The following is an 11,641-nucleotide window of genomic DNA, read 5'->3' as shown; positions in this document are numbered from 1 at the left end:
TGGAGCAGTGGCTTCTTCTTTGCTGAGCAGCCTTTCAGGTTATGTCAATACAGGACTCGTTTTACTGTTGATATAGATACTTTTGCACCTGTTGCCTCCAGCATCTTCACAACGTCCTTTGCTGTTGTTCTGGGATTGCACTTTTCGCACCAAAGTACGTTCATCTCTAGGAGACAGAACATGTCTGCTTCCTGAGCGGTATGACGGCTGCGTGGTCCCATGGTGTTTATACAGTGAGGGAAAAAAGTATTTGATCCCCTGCTGATTTTGTATGTTTGCCCACTGACAAAGAAATGATCAGTCTATAATTTTAATGGAAGGTTTATTTGAACAGTGAGAGACAGACTCCAACTCCTCCAGAGACCAGGAATCCATCTCCACCCGGGCACGCTGCTTGATCCAGTTGTGGTGGGTAGTTCTGTAACGATCGTCGTAGAGAGGGGACCAAGATGCAGCGTGGCACGTGTTCATGATTAATTTATTTGAATCAAACAAACACTCGAACAAAAATAACAAAGGGAAACGAAAGCGCACAGTTCTGTCAGGTACAGAAGCACAAAACAGAAAACAACTACCCACCAACACAGGTGGGAAAAGGCTGCCTAAGTATGATTCCTAATCAGAAACAACGATAGACAGCTGCCTCTGATTAGGAACCACACTCGGCCCAAAACAAAGAAATACAAAACATAGAATGCCCACCCCACACCCTGACCTAACAAAATAGAGAAATAAACCTTCTCTCTCAGGTCAGGGCATGACAGTACCCCCCCCCCCCCCCCCCAAAGGTGCGGACTCCCGGCCGCAAACCTGAACCTATAGGGGAGGGTCCGGGTGGGCATCTATTCTTGGCTCCGCCCGCTGATCCCCCCGCTTCTGTGTCACCGGAGGAACCAGACCGTGGATCATCGCCAGAGGCTCTGAACTGCCGACCGCCGCTGAAGACTCCGGACTGCAGGCCGCCGCTGAAGACTCCGGTCTGCAGACCGCCGCTGAAGACTCCAGGCTGCAGACCGCTGCTGAAGACTCCGGGCTGCAGACCGTCGCTGAAACCTCCGGGCTGCAGACCGTCGCTGAAGGTTCCGGGCTGCAGGCCGTCGCTGAAGGTTTCGGGCTGCAGGCCGTCGCTGAAGGTTCCGGGCTGTGGAGCGTCGCTGGAGGCTCTGGACTGTGGAGTGTCGCTGGAGGCTCTGGACTGGGGAGCGTCGCTGGAGGTTCCGGACTGGGGAGCGTCGCTGGAGGCTTCGGACTGGGGAGCGTCGCTGGAGGCTCCGGACTGGGGAGCGTTGCTGGAGGCTCCGGACTGGAGAGCGTCGCTGAAGGCTCCGGACTGGAGAGAGTCGCTGCAGGCTCCGTGCCATGGATCATCACTATAGGTTCCACCCCATGGATCATCACTGGAGGCTTCTTGCCATGGATCATCACTGGAGGCTTTGTGCCATGGATCATCACTGGAGGCTTCGTACCATGGATCATCACTGGAGGCTTCTTACGTGGATCCGGAACAGGTCTCACCGGACTGAGGAGACGTACTGACAGCCTGGTACGTGGAGCACGGGCGTACCAGGCTGAATAGACTCACTGGAGGGAGAGTGCGAGGAGCAGGCATAGGACGTACTGGGCTGTGGAGGCGCACTGGAGGGAGAGTGCGAGGAGCAGGCACAGGACGTACTGGGCTGTGGAGGCGCACTGGAGGGAGAGTGCGAGGAGCAGGCACAGGACGTACTGGGCTGTGGATGCGCACTGCAGGGAGAGTGCGAGGAGCAGGCACAGGACGTACTGGGCTGTGGATGCGCACTGGAGATACATCGTGCATCACCACACCACCCGGTGCCTGACCAGTTACATGCTCACCACAATAAGCATGGGGAGTTGGCTCAGGTCTCAACCCTGACTCCGCCAATCTACCCGTGTGCCCCCCCCCCAAAAAAGAATTTGGGCGCTGCCTCTCGTGCTTCCGTCCTTGCCGTGCTAGTTCCTCTCTTGCTGCCTTCACCTGCTTCCCCGGCAGGCTTCTGTATCTCTCCAATACTTGCCCCCAAGTCCAGTCTCTCCTCTCCTCCAACTCCTCCAGAGACCAGGAATCCATCTCCACCCGGGCACGCTGCTTGATCCAGTTGTGGTGGGTAGTTCTGTAACGATCGTCGTAGAGGGGACCAAGATGCAGCGTGGCACGTGTTCATGATTAATTTATTTGAATCAAACAAACACTCGAACAAAAATAACAAAGGGAAACGAAAGCGCACAGTTCTGTCAGGTACAGAAGCACAAAACAGAAAACAAAATGTTCAACCTCTCCCTGACTGAGTCTGTAATACCAACATGTTTCAAGCAGACCACCATAGCCCCTGTGCCCAAGAACACTAAGGTAGCCTGCCTAAATGACTACCGACCCATAGCACTCACATCTGTAGCCATGAAGTGCTTTGAAAGGCTGGTCATGGCTCACATCAACACCATTATCCCAGAAACCCTAGACCCACTCCAATTTGCATACCGGCCCAACAGATCAACAGATGATGCAATCTCTATGGCACTCAACACTGCCCTTTCCCACCTGGACAAAATGAACACCTATGTGGGAATGCTATTCATTGACTACAGCTCAGCATTCAATACCACAGTATCTTCGAAGCTCATCACTAAGCTAAGGACCCTGGGACTTAACACCTCCCTCTGCAACTGGATTCTGGACTTCCTGACGGGCCGCCCCCAGGTTGTAAGGGTAGGTAACAACAGTCCCCTCCTGTACTCCCTGTTCACTCATGACTGCATGGCCAGGCACGACTCCAACACCATCATCAAGTTTGCCGATGACACAACAATGGTACATGTAGGCCTGATCACAGACAACAATGAGACAGCCTATAGGAAGGACGTCAGAGACCTGACCGTGTGGTGCCAGGACAACAACCTCTCCCTCAACGTGATCAAGATAAAGGAGCAGATTGTGGATTACAGGAAAAGGAGGACCGAGCACGCCCCCATTCTCATCAACAGGGCTGTAGTGGAGCAGGTTGAGAGCTTCAAGTTCCTTGGTGTCCACATCACCAACAAACTATCACGGTCCAAACACACTAAGACAGTCGTGAAGAGGGCACGACAAAGCCTATTCCCCCTCAGGAGACTGAAAATATTTGGGATGGGTCCTCAAAAGGTTCTACAGCTGCACCATCGAGAGCATCCTGACCAGTTGCATCACTGCCTGCTCATCCTCCGACCGCAAGGCACTACAGAGGGTAGTGTGTACGGCCCAGTACATCACTGGGGCCAAAGCTTCCTGCCATCCAGGACCTCTATACCAGGCTGTGTCAGAGGATGGCCCTAAAAATTGTTAAAGACTCCAGCCACCCTAGTCATAGACTGTTCTCTCTGCTACCGCACGGCAAGCGGTACCGGTGTGCCAAGTCTAGGTCCAAAAGGCTTCTTAACAACTTCTACCCCCAAGCCATAAGACTCTTTAACAGCTAATCAAGGGGCTACCCAGACTATTTGCATTGCCCCTCCCACTTATCTTTTTTTTTACTTAACACTTATTTATCTTAACTGCATTGTTGGTTAAGGGCTTGTAAGTAAGAATTTCACTGTAAGGTTGCATTCGACCCATGTGATAAATATAATTTGATTTGATTTATTTCCCTTTATAGTTTATTCGCCTTAGCATGACCTTCATACACATACAATTTCTTTTCCAAACATAGTTTTTTTGTGTTAGCAATTAGACATTGTTCTTAGGGGGGGCTAGTTACTCCCTAGTACCCTAATTGTGCCTGGATCCACTTTAGATCTAATATCCCTAGCGAATTGATGTTGATCATCTGTTGTCTGCTTGATATACAGCAGGGTTTAGTTCGATTTAACAGAGAAAGGATCAAGGTAATGAGTCCATGTTTTTTTGCGTCGGATTGGACACCGACTTTAATGTGCACAATTGTGTAGGATAGAATACTGCACAACACTCAACACTATTCCTATTAATTATTCTGGATATAATGACAACAAATGACATAGCCTAGTGGGCTATTCACACCTTGATCTGGTAATGAAGTAACATACATGTAACGGTTGTCGTCGGGAATGGAGGACCAAAACGCAGCAGGAATGTGGATGCTCATCTTGTATTTATTTTCAACCAAGAGAACACCAAAATAACAAACAAAGAACTCACGAACAACAAAACAGTCTTGTCAGGCTCACACACGCAAAACAAGAAACAATCTCCCACCATACAAAACAAACATCCCTCTGCCACGTCCTGACCAAAATACTAAACAACTACTCCCTCTGCTGGTCAGGACGTGACAATACATTTTGTTTTCCATGTTACACCTTCAATTTTAAACATTACAAGTGGGGGACAGATTGAAATTTACTGGGGGGAGGGGTGGTGAAAAATATGGGAGGGTTGTCCCCCCCAAAAATTGCTTTGGGGAGGGTTGTGTGATTTCTTTTTTTTGGGGGGGGGGGGCACAGGGGAGGGTAGGTTGTTTTTTCATTGTTTACATTTGCTCTTCTGCTCGTATTTTTCCTATAAACAATGGCTTGACTTACTTTTGATATTACCACAATTAAGTTTACTGGAAGAAAGAGATCTACACACTGTCCAAAAAAGGAATAGATCCAAAACTGAGGCTTGAATGCAAAATAAAGATGTTTATTGCAACATCATGGTGCCCAAAGAATATATCATAGTGCAAGATAGTGCATCAATTAAAGGTAAAAACAAACGTTTCAGCCTCAGGCCTTCATCAGTGTAAATTATCAGCACACACACCTGGTTTCTATTGCAATGATAATTGCATATGTCACATGATCGGGCAAGAAAAGACATCAGAAAATCTATAAACTGTATTTATTTATTTTATTTCACCTTTATTTAGCCAGGTAGGCAAGTTGAGAACAAGTTCTCATTTACAACTGCGACCTGGCCAAGAATAAAGCAAAGCAGTTCGACACATACAACAACACAGTTACACATGGAATAAACAAAACATACAGTCAATAATACAGTTGAAGAAAATCTATATACAGTGTGTGCAAATGAAGTAAGAAAAGGGAGGTAAGGCAATAAATAGGCCATGGTGGCAAAGTAATTACAATATACCAATTAGACACTAGAGTGATTGATGTGCAGAAGATGAATGCGCAAGTAGAGATACAGGGGTGCAAAGGAGCAAGATAAATAAATAAATACAGTATGGGGATGAGGTGTTGGATGGGCTATTTATAGATGGGCTATGTACAGGTGCAGTGATCTGTGAGCTGCTCAGACAGCTGCTGCTTAAAGCTAGTGAGGGAGGTAAGAGTCTCCAGCTTCAGTGATTTTTGCAATTCCTTCCAGTCATTGGCAGCAGAGAACTGGAAGGAAAAGCGGCCAAAGAAGGAATTGGCTTTGGGGGTGACTAGAGAGATATACCTGCTGGAGCGCGTGCTACGGGTGGGTGCTGCTATGGTGACCAGTGAGCTGAGATAAGGCGGGACTTTACCTAGCAAAGACTTGTAGATGACCTGAAGCCAGTGGGTTTGGTGACGAGTATGAAGCGGGGGCCAGCCAACGAGAGCATACAGGTCGCAGTGGTAGGTAGTATATGGGGCTTTGGCGACAAAACGGATGGCATTGTGATAGACTGCATCCAATTTGTTGAGAAGAGTGTTGGGGGCTATTTTGTATTTTGTATTTTGTAAATGACAGTACCTAGTACAATAAAATGCATGATCTACTTTATATACAAAATATACAAAAGCGGACAGTGAAACATCATAAATTACTGCTTATACATATATTGTCCCATGTGAACATTTCCTCATAAGAAATAACACAGGATTTAAAGAGTAGGAAGCTAGAGACACCACTAGATGGGGGTATAAAACACAGAGGCAATATACCAGTTACAGAAAACACTTCAATAACTATTATTCATTCAAGCCTGAAGGGTGGAGAATTGTTAAATAGAACATCCACCTGCATTCTATCTGGAGAAGACTTCATTGAAGATGGCCACGCCTTCGTGAACGTTTTATCTGCTGTTAAACACAGAAGGATATGGGAGAGACGGGGTGACCGCCCTCTGAGAAATGACATGCGATAGGGGATTTAGTGTCATTTCTCCTTACAGTACTCTTGTGTTCTATAATACGTGTTCCTATCGGTCTGGTTCTTACTGGTTTTGCCCACATATTGCTTATTGCATGGACAAGAGATAAGGTATATGACATTAAAAGAGCTGCAAGTGAGGAACTGTTTGATAATGTATTGTTAGCCAGTGGCAGAGCTGCTGAATACGTTTTTTTTTACAGGAATCCCTACATGCCGCACAACTGCGACAGGGGTAGAAGTCACCTCATCTAGTCTTCCGTCATTTCTTATAGGGGAGACATGAGTGTTTGCCCAAGCAATGAAGTCCCTGATATTCCTGCCCTGCAGCGTGAAAGGAGAGGGGGGTCAGATAGATTTTTTAGCAGCTCCCTTGATGTCATCGCTCAAAGGACAATATGTAGTGGTACAGATACAATGTTTTATTTTATTACTTTTATCCCTTCTGGTAGAGGTCTCATCAATGGTACGTACTTTACTGAGAGCGTCATCAAGCCATTCTTTCGTCTATGAGCGGGCCTCAAAGAGTCTATACATTTCCATAGCCTCGTTTTCAAAGTCCGTTTTACTAGTACAAATGCGTTTCAGTCTCAGAAATTGTGTGTACGGTAATCCCTTTTTCAGAAATGTGGGACGCGCAGTAGCTGCATGTGGGATATTTTTCTTGTCTGTAGGCTTTGTGTACAAAGTAGTGGACAAAGTAGACCCTGAGTGAAGGTGCACCAGTGTACCAAGTAAAGATATATCGCCATTACCAATCTCTGCTTGTAAACTTGATAGATTGAACCATAACATTAAGGTCAGCGAGAAAATCAAACACATTGAGGGGACCCTTCCAAATGAGAAACACATAATCAACATATATTTTACACATACTTATATGATAGGAGAAGGGTTATTGTGCCCAATGAACTTGTCTTCAAGATAACCCACAAATAGACATGACTTGTTAGGAGAGAAAATGGAGCCCATAGTCGCTACCTGTTTTTGTAAATAGTAACAGTCTTAAAAGAAAAAAAGTTGTTGAACAGGAGGGTACTCAGATCCCACAAAAAACCTGTAGAGGACATTGTGTCCCCCTCTCTGTTCCAAAAATAACTTCAAAGCCTCCAGTCCTTTGTCATCTAGGGTGATGAGAGAGATAGCTAAATAGTCATCCCCAATTTCAAGTTCAGATAGTTGTGTAAGGAAATCGCCCGTGTCTCACAAGTATGAGGGCAATTGCACCACTATAGTATGTAGGATCCAGTCAATATAATGGGAAATAGGTTCAGTTAAACTGTCCTTACATGCTACAATAAGCCATCCAGGAGGCTTCTCTAGTGATTTGTGAACCTTAGGAAGGCAGTACTTAAGAGCGACTGAAGGAATGCGCTTTGGAGAAAAGAGTCAAATTCATCCTTAAAATTGTGGTATGGTTGCTTTCCAAGTTGGTGTAACAAGTCTCATTAGAGAGTTGGGACATGAGTTCAAAGTCTTAATTGTCTTTATTTAACAATACTAAGCCGCCTCCTTTGTCAGTGGGTTTCCAAACCACATTCCTGTTGCTGCTCAGGGACGATAATGTATCACATTAAACTTTACCAATGTCTCTATGTTTAGAAGACTGCAGGATTAAGTCAATATCTCCATCCACCAGATTACAAAAAGTATCAATAGCGACATTGTTGACTGGTGGACAAAAGTTACTTTTGACTCTTAGAGTGGTTTGCACATTGTCTTTGTTGTAGAAATATTTCAGCTTGATGGATCTATAGAATTGGAACATCTAAACTTTAAGCTTAAATGGATTAGTAGTAGAAGGGGGGGGACATATGACAAACCTTTCTTAAGAAGGCGTTGCTCGGGACAGTGTCAGGTTGTTGTCAGACAGATAGATGATTAGGTTATTGTCCTGCTGCTCGGGTGGTGCTGACGTTTTTCTCCCCATTCCACATCGACCCCCTCCGCGCCCACTTTGTCTGGTATTGTAGCGGTACTGTTGGGGTCTTGATCACGTTCCGGGGCTGTGTTGTCCTTCTTCCCGTTGACAATCCTGGTCCTGGCTTTGTTGAGGACCTCACACCACTTGGTGCAGAATTTCTAATCTTTGCGACCCAGAGTAGGTACTTTCAGAATACGGAGGCCTCTTGGGATCCTCTTAGACCGTACGTACTCACTCAGTGTCATGCCATGTAGTTTTAGCCTGGTTTCCTTTAGGTGCAGATATTTCAGATTGGGAGGGAGGTTGTCAGTTGAGGGAGCTGGCATATGGACATGGCCCGTGTCAGGAAAAAGGATGTTTTCAATGTCCGCATCGATGTAAATCTGTGTGTGTGCTTGGCATCAGTTAAGCCTCGGATTTCTGCAAACTAATAATGTTTAGAAATTTGGTATGGCTATTACTAAACTTTAGCTACCGCAGGCCTATGATATTAAGGCAGTGGGGCCCGTCACTCCAACTGGCTTAGACAGTTGAATTTTTTAAATTTTTTAACCTTTATTTAATTAGGCAAGTCAGTTAAGAACACATTCTTATTTTCAATGACAGCCTAGGAACTGCTTTGTTCAGGGGCAGAACGACAGATTTTTACCTTGTCAGCTCGGGGATTCGGTCTTGCAACCTTTCGGGTTACTAGTCCAACGCTCTCACCACTAGGCTACCTGCCGACCTCACTTGAGGTGAGGAAGACGGTTTCAGGTCTACCAGAGTTACTTCTATAATCTAACAATATAATACAAAATATTTGGATCGAAAATTAACGAATTACCCTTCTTCTGTACGTCTATATTTGTATAGCAGACGCAGTAGCCATCTCACAAAAATAAATGCATGCCTCCAGCATATCTCTATCCCTCTGGGGTTAGGCCTAAGCTTCTCTTTCTTTATACTGTAAGCTGTACAGGGTTCTGTAAGATCAAACAGAAGTTAGACATTCAGATATGTCTAAATAATGTTTATTTGGAGTGTAAAATATTTAATGCTAACTCAAAAACAGAACTGGGTATTCAAGAAGAATGTTATATGATCTCGACAAACCATTTCTGTATGGACCTCGCTTTGTGCATGGGGGCATTGTCATGGTGAAACAGGAAAGGGCCTTCCCTAAACATAGTTGGAAGCACAGAATCGTCTAGAATGTCATTGTATGAGGTAGCGTTAAGATTTCCCTTCACTGGAACTAAGGGGCTGAGCCCGATCCACGAAAAACAGCCTCAGACCATTATTCCTCCTCCACCAAATTTTACAGTTGGCACTATGCATTGGGGCAGGTAGCGTTCTCCTGGCATCCGCCAAACCCAGATTCATCCGTTGGACTGCTAGATGGTGAAGCATGATTCATCACTCCAGAGAACGCGTTTCCAACTTGGTAGTGAGTGTTGCAGCCAAGGACAAATTATTTTTACACGCTACACGCTTCAGCACTCAGCAGTGATGTTCTGTGAGCTTGTGTGGCCTACCAATTTGCGGCTGAGCCTTTGTTGCTCCTAGATGTTTCCACTTCACAATAATAGCACGTACAGTTGACCGGGGCAGCTCTAGCAGGGCAGAAATTTGACTGACTTGTTTGAAAGGTGGCATCCTATGACGATGCCACGTTGAAAGTCACTGAGCTCTTCAGTAAGGCCATTCAACTGCCAATGTTTGTCTATGGTGATTGCATGGCTGTGTGCTCAATTTTATACACCTGTCAGCAACGGGTGTGGTTGAAATAGCCGAACCCACTAATTTGAAGGGGTGTCCACATACTTTTGTATATAGTGTATATTGAAAGGCTTTCCCAAAAACGTTCGCAATTAGTTGTTATCAAGAAAGTAGCCTATGCTTACCTGGCAGAATGGCTATTTTCATCAATCCAGTGGGCATTTGTTTTGCAAACTCTACCATCACATGTTCACTACAAAAGCACGACTTAACAATAGCCTCTTGGTAAGTGCACACTTAAATGAAAGGGTACCCCAAAATAAAAATGTATTCTCTTTTCTTTTTATTTACAGACCTCAAAAGTGGTTTCCTGATGTGGTTTAAGCATTGTGGTGCACTTAAAACACCACATTTAGTTGTTTTTCTATTGTGATATTGAGAGCGAAATTTTTTTTTTGTGTTTTAATTTTGGGGATTTTACCCCCTTTTTCGTGATATCTAATTGCGATCTTGTCTCATCGCTGCAACTCCCCAACGGGCTCAGGAGAGGCATGCATCCTCCGAAACATGATCCGCCAATCCACGCTTCTTAACACTCGCCTGCTTAACCCGCAAGCCAGCCCCACCAATGTGTCGGGGGAAACATCATCCAACTGACAACCCGAAGCCAGCCTGCAGGCACGATGAGCCAAGTAAAGCCCCCCGGCCAATCCCTCCCCTAACACAGACGATGCTGGAACACCCTATGGGACTCCTGGTCACAGCCGGTTGGGACACAGCCTGGGGTCAAACCCAGGTCTGTAGTGACACCTCAAGCACGGCAATGCAGTGCCTTAGACCGCTGCGCCACTTGAGGCCTCATTTTTCTGTTTTAATAAAATGCATCATTTGAAGAACAAACATTGTGGCAATTCATATCTTGCAGTAAAACTGTAAATAAGACTTTAATCTCAAGAGAAGACAGGTTAAATGTTAAAAAGGTTGAATGTTCTCTTACTTAGAAAATAGTCCTGATCATTTAGGCCTAGGCAGTATCCAAAACAACTAACAATACACTGAATATAAATTCAATAATTTCACTGTGTATTTCAGATGTAATTTAGGCATTAGAATGTACCACCAAAAGAGAACCCTGGGGGACACCTGGCTGGTAACTTGTATTATTTGGCGGGCTGCTCTACGTACTTGTGGAAAACACTGGTCTAAGTGAACGTTATCTTTAAAAAATGTACTCTTTATGACAATACTACATACAGATAACAGCCAAAATAAAGGAAACACTTGAGTAAATGACGAATACAAAGTATATTGAATGCAGGTGCTTCCACACAGGTGTGGTTCCTGAGTTAAGCATTTAACATAAATGCCCAGTTGCCCATTATTTTGTCTACCATGGCTAGAAGAGATATGGGACTTTGAAAGTGGCATCTCAAAAGAAACATGTGGTTTAAAGGTTACGTGTTTGTGTCTCAGTCACCAGAGCTCAACCCAGTTGAACACTTATGGGAGATTCTTGTCCTTTTAAAAACCTGCTCTATGTAAAATATTGTGTGATATAGCTTGGAAAATAAACATGACTGGAAGACAACATGATGTTTGTTTCCAACATACGGGCTGTTTTCGTTAAGAAGTTAAATTCTCATGTTTTGTTTCTTTGCCACGAAACGAATGAATATCGCGATACTGGTATTGTCCCAGCCATATTATTAATACACTTTATGTTGCATTTATTACGGCAGTTACCTGTTTATCATAAGGCCTTTTTTTTTTTGTTATACCCCAACACATTGGTCTGAAACTACTGAACATCAAGCCGGCAAGCCACATTATACTGGCTTGCAAAGTGATGTGTAATTCCTATTGGAATCCAGCCAGAGTGAGGATGTCTAACAATTTTTTAACTTTTAAATCACCTGCAACCT

Source organism: Salmo trutta, chromosome 33 (genome assembly GCF_901001165.1).
Source record: "Salmo trutta chromosome 33, fSalTru1.1, whole genome shotgun sequence".
In the NCBI taxonomy this organism is placed as follows: domain Eukaryota; kingdom Metazoa; phylum Chordata; class Actinopteri; order Salmoniformes; family Salmonidae; genus Salmo; species Salmo trutta.
This window is presented reverse-complemented; position numbering follows the sequence as displayed.